At 39.1% G+C, this 15,658-nt stretch overlaps 1 protein-coding gene across 4 annotated transcripts in view; it reads left to right on the top strand.

Annotated features, from left to right (window-relative positions):
- The first annotated feature begins 347 nt into the window (after positions 1 to 347).
- Positions 348 to 15,658, top strand: part of LOC124155500 (unconventional myosin-XVIIIa) — a 730,850-nt gene continuing 715,539 nt past the window's right edge. For all 4 annotated transcript variants that reach the window (XM_046529364.1, XM_046529362.1, XM_046529363.1 and 1 more), the window contains exon 1: positions 348 to 629. The gene's annotated coding sequence lies outside the window, so the exon portion shown is untranslated. The remainder of the gene's footprint in view (positions 630 to 15,658) is intronic.

Raw genomic sequence — 15,658 nt, 5'->3', positions numbered from 1 at the left:
GCCCCTGGTTCAAATCATCATCTTCTGTCTGTAGACTATAGGCTGGAATTAGAAGAGTATCTAGAAAAATATATAACTGCACACCTAGAATATTTATTAGAATTTAGTAATCTATGCAATCATTAATTGGAGAGAAAGCAAACCATGCATAATCATATTTTGCCGCTTGGCAACTCATTCCCAGTTGGGCATGTTCATGTAGTTTCTTCTTTGACCACCACTATGCGAGTGCCTTGCCGTCAAGCGCCTCTCACGGCGACTGAGAGAACTTGGTTGAGGCGCTGGCACACGTGGAGTAGCGACGGCGCTCCTACTACTGGCTCCCCGTCTGTTATTTTGCGGTTTCCAGCCATATTGAACGTGCGAGTGTCTGTGTGTGGTGGTGTTGCTGCTGTATTTTCGCTTGTTGTTGGAGATGTGCTCGTGAAGTGTTGTTATAATTGCTGAAATTCAGTGCCTTAAAGTGGAATACACAGTACAGAAGCAGTGTTCGTGGCTAAATCCTTGGATGTCTTGTTGAATATGCTTGTGTTTGTCTTCTCAGTGGAAACTATCGTTGTTTGTTGTCAGTGATAGCAATTATTGATATATCAACTAATACAGGAAGTGAATGGCTTTATGAAATTAAGGTGAGTAGTATAATCTTTCGCTCTCATTCTTCACCCTTCCGGAGACCTGTAATTAAATTATTTTTATCGGCAACATTGCCTGAGTTACTGTGAGTGATTTTGTGCCGTGGAAGCAGGAATTGTCTATTACCCCTTCAAAGAAACTGAGGATTAGAGCTTTTAACCCTCACTGTATTTTTAAGTTACCCGTGAATCCATTTCGCTCTTTACCTTCATCGCTATGATTCCAGAAACATTCGTTTTCTAAGAAAATTCTTCGCATTGGAGTGACAGGAGCGCAGGAGTAAACTCGCTCAAAGCCGAGAGTGTTTACGTACGGAGTCTTTCGTAGTCGTGATCTGTCACAAAATCTTGATCTGTTCCCGCTGCCAGTGAAAGTGCGTTTGGCAAAGATTACGTTCGTTTCTCAGCGGTGAGTGGATAGCCCTGTAATCCGGTCATTTAATTGACGTGCCCCAGTTTTCGGGATTGATATTCAGCGCTTTAGTTCAGCGTTTGTGTCATCCGCCGGGCGAAGTGATTGCGGTTCTGTGCGTATTTACGGAAGGAAGGATTTGGCGAAATCACGCCTCCGCACTGTTTTGATCGAGTAAACTTGAGGGCGCTTCCGCGTGCAATGGCATTGACCTTCAACACAGTTCCCACCCCGCCTACTTCTGCCTGCCCACATACCTAACCCACCCTTCCTTGCCGCAGACTCTCACTCCCGCTCTCTGTTTCCCGTTACTTGTACCCTGCCTTCACCTGCGGCTAAATTTTTTTCCTCCTCTTTTATAGCGAATTAATTCTCCAGGTCTTGTATCGTGCGAGGAAAATCGGAATGAACGCTGGGGTTACCCGGCTTGAGTTTCCCGTGTGCCCCACCTCGAGCTTCAACGAACGCTCTTTACATTCCCTTTACTCGGCGCGGAAATCATTTCACTTTCACTCCTTGCTCCTCGTGATGGAATGACGTGGTGTAGCATGAACATCTGTTGGGTTTTCGTGTATTATCTCTTCAATGGCATTGTGGTTTGAGGAAGATGTCTAGCAGATACAAGACTATGAAGTAGTTTGTTTTAGAAAAGGCTACAAAGTAATGCTACCTCCCGATTGGTACTACAAGTATTATTTTTACAGCACTCCTCTGAAATCAATTGGACTTTCACGGAATGATACCTTCACTATTGAGTTTATCATCGGAAACCTCATTTCATTGTATCATACTATTACAATGTTGTCATCCGTGGATCACGGCTGCATCACACGGTTATTTTTCATGAACAAATTCAGATATAGCGAGTTAGTAGTGGCGATGGTCGTCAATTTTTCGTTTATTTAAATGGTAGGTGCGAACGTAACTTTTTACTGACAATCATTGCCCAACAGCAAACATGTATTGTGCAACCGCCTGTTATTAAAAATAAATGGCTCCCAAAGTCCCAATTGTGTAAATAATGTTTCATGTCACGACACAAATGACTAGGCTATGTGCTACAATTTTGGCTTAAGTCATGTATCGCATAAAAATCCGTAGAATTGAGAGTGAAAATCATTTGATACACGCTAACTTCACGGGTTATACCTCTGAAGAAGTAAAAATGTTGCAATGGATAATTAGCTCATCGTTTTGAAATTACTCGGTGAAAATTTTGATGGATAACCGTCAACTTGATGACACCACTTGCTTTTAAAAGAGAATTTTTTAAAGAGTAGCGTAGTGTCTAGTAGTAATGAGTAATGTATGCTCCTAACTATAACCTTTTCGATGAGAGACCAGGGCCCTGCTTTAAGTACTATCCCACTGAAGAAATAATGCTTAAAAATAAAACTTGAGGGTATAAATATTATATAAATTTTGTGCTTTCAGAAGAACTTCATTAATTTATATGAATTTATGTATGGCTTTAGTTATCTACCTAAGCCTGTTGGCCTGTTAGATAGTATTTATTTGTTGTTAGCCTAATCCTAAATGTACTTTAGGAATCGGCCCTCAGGGAATTCAGGATTTTATTATTGAATTTATTTTTGTATTTACAGCAAAATATAATCTATTAATGTGGAGTAAAATTATGGAATACGAAATCTACCTTATCCCTTTGTCCTTACCGAAATTAATTCTATATTCTATTTAGTTAAGTCCTAAAAAGCCAAATTCAGGTTTTAAAATTTCAGGCTATTTTTTTATTTGCAGTAGAATTTTATTGATAGTCACCAATTAGGAGTATGATCTTGGAAATCCACCTAAGCCTGTTGACCAAACCTACAAAGTAATTATTTACTGTTAGTGTATTCCTTCAATGAATCCTTTCCCCGCGGCACCGTAGATCATTCACTTTCACTCTCGCCCTCCAATCCCGGACAATTGTTGGGCCCGCAAGATCGATGACTGCTCATCTTGCCCGGGAAATGGTGCCGGGCCAAATCCTCCCCTCTTCCACAGCACAGACAACGCGGCCTCATCACCGCCTGCCTCTCTTCTTCCGCCCGGTACTCTTCGAGGTGCCCCCGGGGGCCATGCCGCTTTCTCTGGCCGCTTTCGGTATGCACGTGCTGAGAAAACACTGGCTTTTTGTGGTCTGCTCTGCGGTGGTCTGCTGGAGAATCTTCCCGGGATTCGTCGTGCGTGAAGTTCCTTGTACATGTCTCCATCTCATTCCGGTCATGTCTTCGGAACCAATTGCCTCCCAGTAATGAGGAAACCGTAAACGACCCAACTGTTTACCTCGGGGCGCATAGCAGAAAAAAAAACAGGGAAGCCGTCCCGTAATTTTTCTTTGAAACGTGCCAATATTTGCGTAACGGAATCGGGGTCGTTCACCGGAATGCTTTTATATTTTTGCCGTGAGCCATCTGCTTAAATGATTTTCAGATACATGACTCTGAAATCCGCGATGCTGAGAAATATTTCCAGCTGTGATCGGGGAAGAGGGTGTGAAAGATCGGGATTCATGGGTAAAGTGACAAGAATAACTACCCCTAATGTCGGATTGAATGAGATAATTCAGTGTTTTTCGTGGGAGGCAGGCCTTGCTGAATTCTGTAATATTCCGGATGGAAATTGGCCTGTGCCGGTAGAATATTTTCAATATGAATGGTTGAATTTTTAACCATTACCTTCTTTTCGAGGTCGGATTCGCCATTCAATTTCAGCGTAAATGGGAAGCAGTTGTGGGTGAAACATTGTTGATCGCCGACCATTTCATTCTGTTGAAAATCCGAGAAAAAAATGATCGAGTTAATTCACAGAGAAAGCAATTTATCTCTCCTTACATTAAGGAAAGCATTAAGTGTGCGTGCATCTTAAAGGGCATTCGTTTCTTTGAATTTATGAATAAATCTTTTCTCCTGTATATCGGAAGGTTTATTGGTAGCATCTGGTATCAGACCTAGCACCGCTTTTTTTAATATCCCACCAATATCAGCTTTCTCTTATCATGGTGTATGATTCTTTCATTCCGTAAAAAATTGTGCTGCTCTCGTAGGCTATGCTTTGTTCTTCTATAAATGGTGATAAGTACTCCGTGGAATGGGCATGAATCTGGTGGCTGGTCTAAACTGGAATTGATAACTTTGGCCTTGAAATAATTTCTTTTCTAATTTTCGCATTGAACCCTCGTCGATACCTTGATTTTGTCCAATGTGGGGACAGGCAATCGAGGCAAAATATTTCTAACCTTTTGCCTAAACAATTGCCAGTGTGATTTCCTTCAAGCAACATAATGTTTTAATTTGATAAATGAAGATGAGGTGTTATCCTTAAAACACTATTGCTTCTTGTTTTCAAAAGATAAATTTGAAGCTTATGCTCTCTGACTTCAATATTTACAATTGTTTACTCTTGTACGTGCATAGGAACACTGAAAAAAAGTTGACAACTTATTGAGTATTCAATATTTATTGATTATGCCGGGGATTTATTTATAATTCACAAGGATTTATTTGCTGTACATTATAGCTTCAACTGTATGAACTTAGGTTTGTGTAAGGGAATTTTTCCTGCAAAGCAAGTCCTTCTCGGAAAACCGAATGAAATTCTAGGATCCCATTAGTAGCATCATTGTAACCAAGCGTATTTACTGAACTACTGATTGATGTAATCACATCCGTATAACTATGTCTGGGTTTCCGTTTCAGTGTAGGTGAACTCACGGTGAGGACCGATCATCGAAAACTTAATTGCTCCCTGTGGTCGTGTGTAATTTCTGGTGGCTATTTCTGCCTGACTTTTGAATTGCTCCTATGTTGTCGCAGTCTCATCGATATAAAGATATTGATGTTTTCTGCATGGTAGCGCATAATTAAGGGTTATATTTGAATGCAGTCAACGATCGATTGCATTGGTACTGTGTGTCACATTGTCGCATTCTCTTTATGACAATAGTTTGAAACTTTGAGCATGTAATGCAGTAGTAGTGGTGGTTGATTGTTCGTTACGCAGTGAACGTTTTCCTTTTACAACTTCAAGAGTGGATAACATATTAAGCAATCAATGATGGTACGTAGGTGATGACCGATTTGTTTAATAGTTCGGAAGCTTATAATTCGCTGTGTTAGAACAATTGAGAATGGATATCTTTAAGAGCGACACGGAGAACATAATATTAGAGCACCAATATATTTCCAGGTACGATAGAAGCGATAAATTAAGAGAGATGTTTTGCCGAACGGATAGATATGGGAATTCGTTTTTCCCCCGAACCATAAAGGATTTCAATAAATGCTAGTCGTAATTTCCTTAGAGCACTTCCTTTTTACTTGTAAACGGCTGGTGTCCTAACACCCCCTGCCACACGCCTTTTAGGCGGCTTGCTGAGTATAATGTTGGTGTATACGTGTAATGGAGTAATGGAAATATCCTGGAAAAAGAGTGGATTTGGAATTTCTTCCTGACAGGTTTTACACAAATCGCAAACAATTACTTTTGGTTCGGCAAGTTCATCTTGACCCATTCATTAAAAATTTAAATTGGCGATGGATATGATAGGTTATTTATTTAACTATACTAACTTTGAATACTTATTAATAATATTCTTATTACAATTATCCTTAATTCATAGATAGGAGGAATTGTAATTGTGCTGCTTATGACAGCCTGGAAAGTGGAATTGAATGGTGGATTGGGAGCTGGCGTGATGATTAGTAAAATTGGTGTTTTATCTTTCGTTTAAGCATTCCTACCTCGCTAAATAAAGTGTAAGTAAATGTACTATTTTGTGTTAAGCCGCATGGCTTCACCAAGACATACTCATAGGACGTTTTGTAAAAATGTTATAAGTAATCCCTACAAACATTCGCTTTATGATTGACTTTTTAACCGCGTAACATTTTTCACCTTGATAATGTTACGGGGTCAAATCTATTGAAAATAGTTTAATTTGATGGCTAAAATAAACATTTATACTGTGGAATTTAAGTAAAGAAGATAATTAAAAATGAACTTTGAATGTTTCGTCGGTTGATCTTCCCGAGCATAATATGTTGACCAATATCAATATATAGGAGTTTATTCCTAGCAATTTCCTTATTGTAGGAGCTGAAGATTCGCAGAATTGAAGTTTATAATGCTATTATTTCATCGTTTTCCACGTATTTGTTTCTACCAATGTTTACACCCTTAAGGTGCACTGTGTAACATGTTTTATAAACATGTTAAATGTAACAAGGTACTTGTAACATTTGTTTTATAACAAGAGTCCAGCGGAGCCAAATATGCACAAATAACATGTTACAGATTTAGTCCTAGCCAACCCGTCAACTGGCTATCCCCACCATGCGCCTCACCTCTTTTCTGTTACATGTTACACATTTTCCCACTTCGTGCGGGAAGCCAAAAACTTGTTATATGACACGCATTTTTGTTTTTTTAACACAATGTTACATGTAACGTGTTACACGGATTTGTAACTTTTTCGTAAAATATGTTATATTTAACTTGTTTATATAATATGTTACACAGTGTAAACGCACCTTTACATAATTCATTTGCTTTACAACCTTAATTACTTGCTCCGTGTTTATCGCCCTAGGCTTTTCATTACCGTGTTTCCTTCACTCTAACGGCGTAACTACATTACATACTTGGAAGATAGGGGGCACAGAAAAGTCTGTAGTCATAGAAGGAAGCACTCCCTTCCTATTTGTCTTTTTTGTCGCATTACCAATTTAAAACTTAAGGTAATGTCCTGTAAAGTTCAGGGTGCATAGATGAGACCCTTAGCTACATTTGCCTCTACCACTAAATTTAGAATATTACCTTAAGTATATAGCTCCATACCTAGAATATTACCTTAAGTATAGAGAAATCCAAAATGTATTTTTTAACGGTAGTTTTTAGAGGATAGACGGACGTACTTATTACGTAAAAGCTATTTACTTAGTTTTTTTTGGCGTGTGGTATTAGTTTGAAACTTGTGCTATTTTCTCGATATTTTCTGAATTACATATTTACTTGCTTCCGTGGCGAGGTTGTAAACGCAATGTATTTTTTTGGCCTCGAAAACAACCATCCTCCTCTCTTCTCTGTCCTCTGACATTTCTAAAATGCAAACGTTTAAGATGGCTGGGCCTCATGTTGAGGAGGTACTACACCGGCACGATAAAACGGGTTTTTAATGGTAGACCCAATGGTAAAAGTCCTTCAGGAAGAGACTGCGTTGGGGAGACTGAACAATTGTAGCAGAAATGGAAATGACGGAATTCTTAGAATGTATGTAATAAACCCTTGCCAACAATTTCCCCTACCTTAAATAAAAACTTTTAAGGTACATAAGGGAACTATTTGCTTTCAATGTCCAGTAATATTTTGCCTAGGGTTCACTGTATACCCTCTGAAAATTTCAAGGTAACAGCTTAAATTTTAATGAAGTAACTCGATAAGGAAAGGGAAGCGAGAGTCCTAGGTGTGCGAAGGGTCTACGAATGGAACAAATATGCTGGGGAACTCCGTCCTAGACGAATGTTAGGGCTGGCAGGTCAATTGAATCGAGATGGTCGTCGCTTAATTAGGGCCCCCGTAGCCGCCCGTAGCCTTCCAAAGCGGCCTGCATCCCTCCCCTCCTTTTACTCCCCTCCTCCCCCTCCTACGCCCCTCCCCCTCCTACGCCCCTCCCCCCCCCGGATCAATACGATACAACCTTACTCCAGGCGGCGCGTGAGCACTCCCTCCCCTCCCGGCGTATCCCTCCCTCCCCCTCTCTTCAGCCCCCCCCTCCGAAACCTTCCGCGTCTCGCAGCCCCGCTCACAACTCTTCCTGGAGTAAGTAGTAGTGATGAGCGGAACTGTGATTTTCGGATCACTTCGTTACCTGTGACTGCTACTCATCAGTAACGGTGATTCTTAACTGTGATTGCGATCACCACTCTCGGTGATTCAGTCATCGGTGATTTTTGGCGCTGCTATTCCTGCTACTTTGTCCAATTCCAAGGAATGAGCTCTCCTCAATAGGAACAAATAAACTTATAGAAAATTGTAAAATTAGGCAAAATATTTTTTGAGGGAATAGTTCTAATTCCGAGTTTATATTACAATAATTAAGTAAATTTGAAGTGGTAAAAGAATTGATAAGAGCCAATCATTATTTATACATATTTATAATCAAACCATCATAATTCAAAGCTTTAGCTGTATATTTCTCACAGAATGTCTTATTTATCATACAAGATGAATAAGACATCCTTATTTTACTATTAGTAGCATCATGGTAGCTGCCGAAGCTAACTTCACCGTATTCACAGTCGCAGTGATTTAGAGTATTTGGTGATTTAGTCACCGGCAGTGATCGGCTACTTCTCTTCAATCACAGGTTGCGATATATCGCATATCACTTGGTAACAGCCAGAGCTATCTTCACCGAATCCAGTGATAGAATCACCGATCACAGTGATTTCGAATATTGAATCACCGACAGTGACTGCTACTTTTCAGTAACGGTGATTCAATCACAGTTAGCGATATATCGCTCATCACTAGTAAGTAGTAGTCGCTCCTCTCAACACACCCTCAACCCTGGCACCCACTCACTCCCTCCAACCCGTTTCCCTTTCTGTCGCCGTCGTGATGTTTTCACTTCCTTGGGGATCGTATCACTCTTGCTCGATCTGTTGTATTCACTCTTTTTTTTCGTGTCCATTCAATTTTTTCGAATTTACGCTATCGTCTTTCATGTTTCAGTAATGACTTTCTCCATTCTGCTTATTTTCTGCTAAAATGACTTTAGTACTAAATGGCTTTTCTGCTATTTTTTTAATAATATCTACAAATTGTCTTTCTCTCATTAAGCAGAATTATTTTCAAATCATTATCGGTCTCTGCTATGAAAGCAATGCCTTCGGTAAATCGTAACATGCTAAATTTTTTCTCCTTGTATATTCGCTCCTGAAGCCTTTTATTTGATTTCATTATTGCTTTCTCGATGTAAACGAATCCTTGCCCCACTCCTTTCCTAATTCTCGCTTCTTCACGGCTGGGTCCTGATTTAATTTCCGTTACTTGGTATTTGTTCAAGCTGTCTCTATTAATGTTTAAAAGAAGTGTAAAAACTAAGTCCAGGCTAGTGGCAACTAAAAACTCATTACTTACAGACACTTGGAATTACGAACCTATCGATTCTAACCGCATACACAACGCCTCTTAAAGCAGCTCTTCTATGAGTCTATTGTATGCCTTTCCTTCTTCTCGTTATTAGGTTTTTCATTTTGAACTGTTCAAATGAATTGTTGTTGAATATTTCCAATCATAACAAAAAAGGATTTATATTGAAAGAAAAATGAGAAAAGAATCAAAAGTACAACGAAAAAATCAAAATTAAAATATTTTTTTCTTACAATGGAAAAATATAATAAAATTATTTCAGAGAAACTATAACAATATGGACAAATTGTATTAACTGTAAAAAATAGAATATTCTGTTCTGATTATTTCAATGTTTTCAAATGTCTAAATTTCGTATTTAGGTTTCTGCTAGCATAAACAACACACCTCGCCCACTGCACAAATATATTGCGCAGAATGATTGTTATTGTTACTTGGCTGTTAGTGGTGAACTTGGTTCACCGAGACGGCTGAAACGTATATAATCTGAGCGCTATTTCATTCACCAGTAGATATGATTGCGTGTCTAGTGTACCACTTTTAACTTCTTGTTGGATAGTCATCCCTCCAATCTCTCTACCTTCCATCGTGGACTCTCGGAAACAATCCTCCTACCACCATCCCGAGTAATGGGAGCTTCGCTGATTAGGGATAGTCCTTAAATTAAGTTCAAGAAGTACACAACAGATATTTTGAACGAATTATTCATGAAAAGTGGAATAAATGACCTACCTGAAAATGTTTTTAAAGATCTTCTCCGCAAGTATTAAAAGTTTTAAGAGTAACTGTTCTTTGAGTTTTGGTTGATATCATTGTGATTCATTCGGGAGCATTAGAGATAGCGTTATTTGGTTCAAATTTCATTTTTTAGTTGTATGGTATTCGAATTAGCATGTTTTTATTATCACACACTTCAGTGTATTTTCTGTCCCTTTACTTTGCTCTTAGGTGGGTAGGCTTTTAATTCATTTATTTTAATTCTCATTTCATCTCCAGGTGATAGCCCACTTGTATCAATATGTATTAATTAAATAAATAATAAGTACCTTGTGCCAAGCCCGAGAATTTTAGTCGCGCGACAATTTTTGTGTTTCAGCCAACTTTGCGGCTGTAGGTTCTTTTGTCGCATTTGCTATACAGATTTCGAGGTAAAAGATGCTTCGGTCCTTCGAAAATGTATTCTTTGTGTGCGCTTCCGGACCTGAATGGCGCCTTGTAGTATCGCCACAACTCACCATCGTAAGGAAATTGAAGCTCAAGGGTAGCGGTCTATTCTAGGAATTTGGCTTCGCTCATTGTGAGCTACCACCTCAATCTTTGCCAAAGAGGACGTTGAAGCCTATTTTCGAAGAAACATTTTTTGGTTGTGATATTCCATTGTGAAAAAAGCAGTGTGAATCGCTGGTTATCAGATACTAGGTGGCCAGCTCTATGTGGTTGGCGCGGTGTATTATTTAATGCTGTGATACTTTTATCCCATTAATGTATCGGTGTCCATGATAATTGAAGGTCAAATGAATTCCGTATCGTACGGATAAATTCAATTTTGATGTGCCATAATTTTTAAATTTCAGGTATTACTTAAAGTTTGGCATAAAGGGACAAATTACTTTGATAACATCTTTTGACTTTAGCGTACAGGTTTACGGGATAATCACCGTTTGTGTCCTTCTTTGGAGACAATAATTTTGCTGATATTGCTACTGCCTTACTCAGGTCGATGTTAAGTGTAGAGAGGCTCTTGCCCGAAACACCAGCAGCGATTTGTTTAGGTAGCTTGTCATTTTATATATTGCTTTTCTGCTTAAATATGGACTCAGAAAATGCTCTGAATATATCACCTTTTCATGCTCACGGCCTTATCACGCATGAAGGTGCATTTTTTCTTTCGATATTGTTATTTTTTTAATTGCTCCCAATGGCTGCTTAGTTGTACCTACTCCTTTTGTCTTGCGTTGCATTTTCAAAAAAATTAAATTGTTTCGTTCAAGTGCCGCAGTCTTTGTTTCCTTTGCGGTGTTTATAAGATTGCTTTAAAAATGTCGCCTACGATTACGAAATAACCCTTTGGAAATGCCGTCGCTCTCTCGTCATGAAGAAATGACCCGACGTTTCTTTCCTCCGCTTCCACGTGTTGATCTTGGAAGAAAATAAGCCCTATGAGCTTTCTACGTTCGTTGATGATGGAACCGGCGTTGTGTGATCCACACCTGAGGCGCGTCAAATCTAGAGCCCTTCCATTTAGGGCGGGGAAGCTGACAGTACATTCTGACGTAGATTAAGAGGGCTTCTTGGTAGCTTAGGGAAATTTTTTTAGGAAAACTTTTTAGGGCATTGATTTTGACATAATGACACATTAATCCAATTTTTTAAAGAATTGATTTCTATTGGCTAAAACAATTCATTTTCTCAACAGCATCAGTGATCGAGGCATAATAATTATTTCGAAATAAATATGATGCTAATTAAGAAGAGACAAAATTCCAACCGCATTTCTCATGAGTAAGTAACCTTTCCTTCAATAAACGGGCGAAATCGCGGTGGACGGTTAAGATATGGAGGGTCTGATTAGTTAGATTAAGTATGCAACGAAAATGAAGTGTATAAGGCATGTGAAGGGTATTTACGGGATTTGGGGATTATGGGAATTTAACGTTTTTATGATCGCAAAGTCAAGGTGGGGTAAAAATGGGAACGTAATGAATTCTAGATAGATCTGATGGAATGGATCACGCGAAGAATAGCCCCTCAAAGGAGACCACGAGACTTGGGTGAAGCGTTATGCCACTCGAAGTTGACGAAATAGGGTATAAGAAGGAGAAAAGGAATTGACTCTCTGACCATGGGATACTAACAAGCCTAGTTTTGCCATCGTTTCGAATTACGTTCATTTATGATAATAATAATAATAATGATAATAAAGTTATTCTTCCAAAAAACAATTGGATTCTCAAAATATTTATGAAAATATTTGAAAGTTAGGTGCCGTACTAGACAAAAGGCTTGTTTTTAGAGTACTATACGGTTTTTTCTCAAATGAATTGGCATTGCTGAAATGATGTAAGGATATTCCATTAGTCATAAAAATGTTTTAATAATTAGAAAAAATACAAACTTCCTTTGACATACAAATTGACCCTAGAAAAAAATAACAAGAAAAAGGAAGTGTTTTAGTAATTTGTCTATTATGTGAAGAAGTGAGAAAATTTAGGGAATAGTTGAGATCAACTTTGCGTTCAGTATGCAAAATGGTAAAGAATATGTGCAAGGCATACTTTTTATAGGGAGAAAAATTCTTGTTTGAGTATTTTGTGGTGGGTACTTTAAGCGGGACGTAAAGCCGTGACCTCTTTATACCTTTGTTTAAGTGCAGGCTAATACCAACTTTCTCTCCACCCTTCCATCATGGCACTTATGGCTTATCGAATCTTTCGGTCGGCTCCTCGAATTCTTATTCCACATTTAAAAAAGCTATACATTCTGCTCCAAGTTCTTTTGCCGTTTGAATTTTTTTGAATGGAACTTATCCCTGAATATATAAAGTGAAAGCTATTGGTGATGATTAAAAATAAAAACATCTCTAACGCGTCGCCTGTAATTACATCTTATTTGGATCGGGGATAATTGATCGTGGAATGTGAGCTGTGGGGAGAGTCGTCTTCACGCCGATGCATTATGGACTCCCTTTCAAACATAAGTGGAGCGTGATGAATTTTCTATGGAGCCAAGGTTTTCGAGATCCGAATAAGTGCATTGATCGGGTAAATGGTCTCGGATGAGAGGATCTAATTATGCGGTGTTATTATGATAATGAAAACGGAGCGAGCAGTTGAAGCAGGCCATATAATTTGGACGTCTCGTCGAGAAAGTATTGACGTAGGTGTTAGAAAGTGTTCCTGGGGGAAACAATTGGAAGTAATTGCTGTGCAAAGGAAGGAAATTTATCGTCTTAAAACATGGAGGTGAAAGAGAAATCAACTGAAATCATAAACTTTTCATAGGTCCTCTAATGACGGAGAACGTGCGGAGAAGATTTTGAACAATGTAGAGGTTATTCCAAAACCAAAAGGTTAAACCAATGTTATTTTTCTTGTAATTTAATGATATTGATTTGTTTTGTTTGAATGTGTGCGATTCGTTGACTTTGAAGCTGCGTGATTTTTGTATATCTTTTGTAAATAATCTGTCGTAGAGAAAGAACGTAGTCTCGGTTAGTTTAGAGATAATACCAGATACTACGCTGATTAAGAGATAATCACCATTGTGGTCGTTTCTAATTAAGGTCTTACTTCTGATTCCGGGCCAGATTTCAAAAACTCCTTAATTACGACCGAGAATTTGATAGCTGCTTCATATCAACGTAAATTTAATATTCAATTCGTCCAAATGTTTTTCACAGCACTACAGTGCTTTTTTAAATGTTAGTCTTTACGTATCCTGTGTATGTATGATAGAGTTGCCTCGTACGCCAGTTTCTCGATTGAAATTCAGAAAATGCGTCAACATTATTTCGTCCGCACTCGACGAAGTGACTCGTCGCCCTTATTTACTGATGTCATCCTTGGAAGGCGACGTATTTTTCCCGACCTACGCTTTTCCCTACTTTTTTTTTTAGTGCAAGGTGCAGGTTTTTTCTCCTCTTCGTTCTACATGCCTTTCGGCGGAAGCGGGGTAATTTGAGTGCAAGGAAAAAAACCAGCACGATTCGCTGTTGATTCAAGTCAAAAGAGCACTTACCTGTTACGTCACCTTGTGTCACTCAGCGTTGCGTGGCTCACGTCTAGTTTTAAAGGAAAAAAATGTACGGCTGGAGAGAAATTTCCAGCGTAATCCTAATATTCAGTTGGAATTTTCTTCTAGCGCTCCGTGGAGAATAATTTTATATTGAATTACAATTGTGAATTGCGTATTATTAAAACTGACTGGGTGTGGAATTTTGTCTTAGGTAGCTTTTAGGGTAGCGCAGCTGTTTTATGAATAAAAATTCATAAAAAAACTGTGCGATTCGTCAAAAACTACTACGAGTGGGCAGAAGGTGTTGAAAGAATTAAGATTGGAGCTGCTAGAGACTCGGAGGCTGCGCGCTAGGCTTATATTGCTGGAGCAATAGGGTGGTTTCCTATTATTTTTTATTGCCTAAATCGAAAGATTATTACTCCTGGAGTACGTATTTCACGCTTTTAGTTTTTTAAATGATGATATCTATTTTTCGCGATTAAATGAAAAGTGAAAATTTTCAAGCGCGCGAAAACGCGACGAGTAAGTATGAATGCCGGGAAATCTCTCTGTACGACGTATTTCTGGTTCCCGCTGCCGCCCTGTGAGGTGACCTTGAGGCGAGGCTTAGCGCTGATACGACGCAGGCTGCTAGCGGGTACTGAGTACCCTGCTGGCTGTTAGCGCTTGGCTTAAATAAGGATTATTAATACCTTATCAAACGAAGAAAACTTTCCGACCTTAGCCAGTTTTAATAAGTGATTATTGAGACATGTTTCCCTGAGCTCTGCGCCTTATGCATGCATTGGTAACCTCAGACGATGTATAACTCCTATCTTCTCCTATAGAAACTAGGTCCCTGTGACGGCACGTGGAGTGGCATCGCATGGGCGCCAATCTGGCCCTTTTCAAATGAGGATAAAAATGGACCATTGCCATTCGTCTAAACCGGTATTTCTAAAACGAAATAATTTGTATATTATGAATACACTAATGGTGGGTAATGAATCGCAATCAATGCCTTTCGTTTTCTTTGATGAAGGAAACTACCCTATTGAGAGCGGATATCTTTTGGAGCGACACGGGGAATATCCTATTAGAATACGACTGTATTTCCAGGTCCGACAGAAATGATATTTTGCCGAACGGATTGGTATGGGAACCTTTCGCCTTCCCCCGAATAATAAAGGATAATATAATACATGCCAGGCGGAACTTGGAGCGTTTTCTTTTTATTTGTAAACTGCTGATGTCCTAAAGGCCGTTTTACACGGGGCACGGAGTTGCGCAGGTTAGAGCTGCATCAATTTCTAAAATGGCGTGGAATTGCGCGAATGCATGAACGAAATTAGAACAGGGGCTATTTTGCCGTCTCGCATCCACGCATTCTGGCATGTGTTCTAGCAATTCACCGCTTTACACGACGCAATTTTGATTGCGCCTTCGCACGTACGTCAGATTGCGCAATTCCGTGTACCGTGTAAAACGGCCTTAAGTAATACCCTCGCCACGCGCATGTTGGGGAGGCTTGCGGGAATGTATTTACATATAGATGTATATTGGATTTTAGCCGTTGAATTGGGGTCGCTTTTTATTAATTTTCGTATCCCCTAGGAAATATGCAATACCTTCCTACGAAACGGGAACTGTGGCCTCCTTTGAAAAAATGAACCTCATCATAAAACGCGTATTCCAAAATAACTTCGTGTAATTTATTCTTTGTGTGAATTTTTACGCTTAC

The sequence above is a fragment of the Ischnura elegans genome, chromosome 3, assembly GCF_921293095.1.
Source record: "Ischnura elegans chromosome 3, ioIscEleg1.1, whole genome shotgun sequence".
NCBI classification, from domain to species: Eukaryota; Metazoa; Arthropoda; class Insecta; order Odonata; family Coenagrionidae; genus Ischnura; species Ischnura elegans.
Note: the sequence above shows the minus strand (reverse complement) of the source record. Positions and strands in the feature narration are given on the sequence as shown.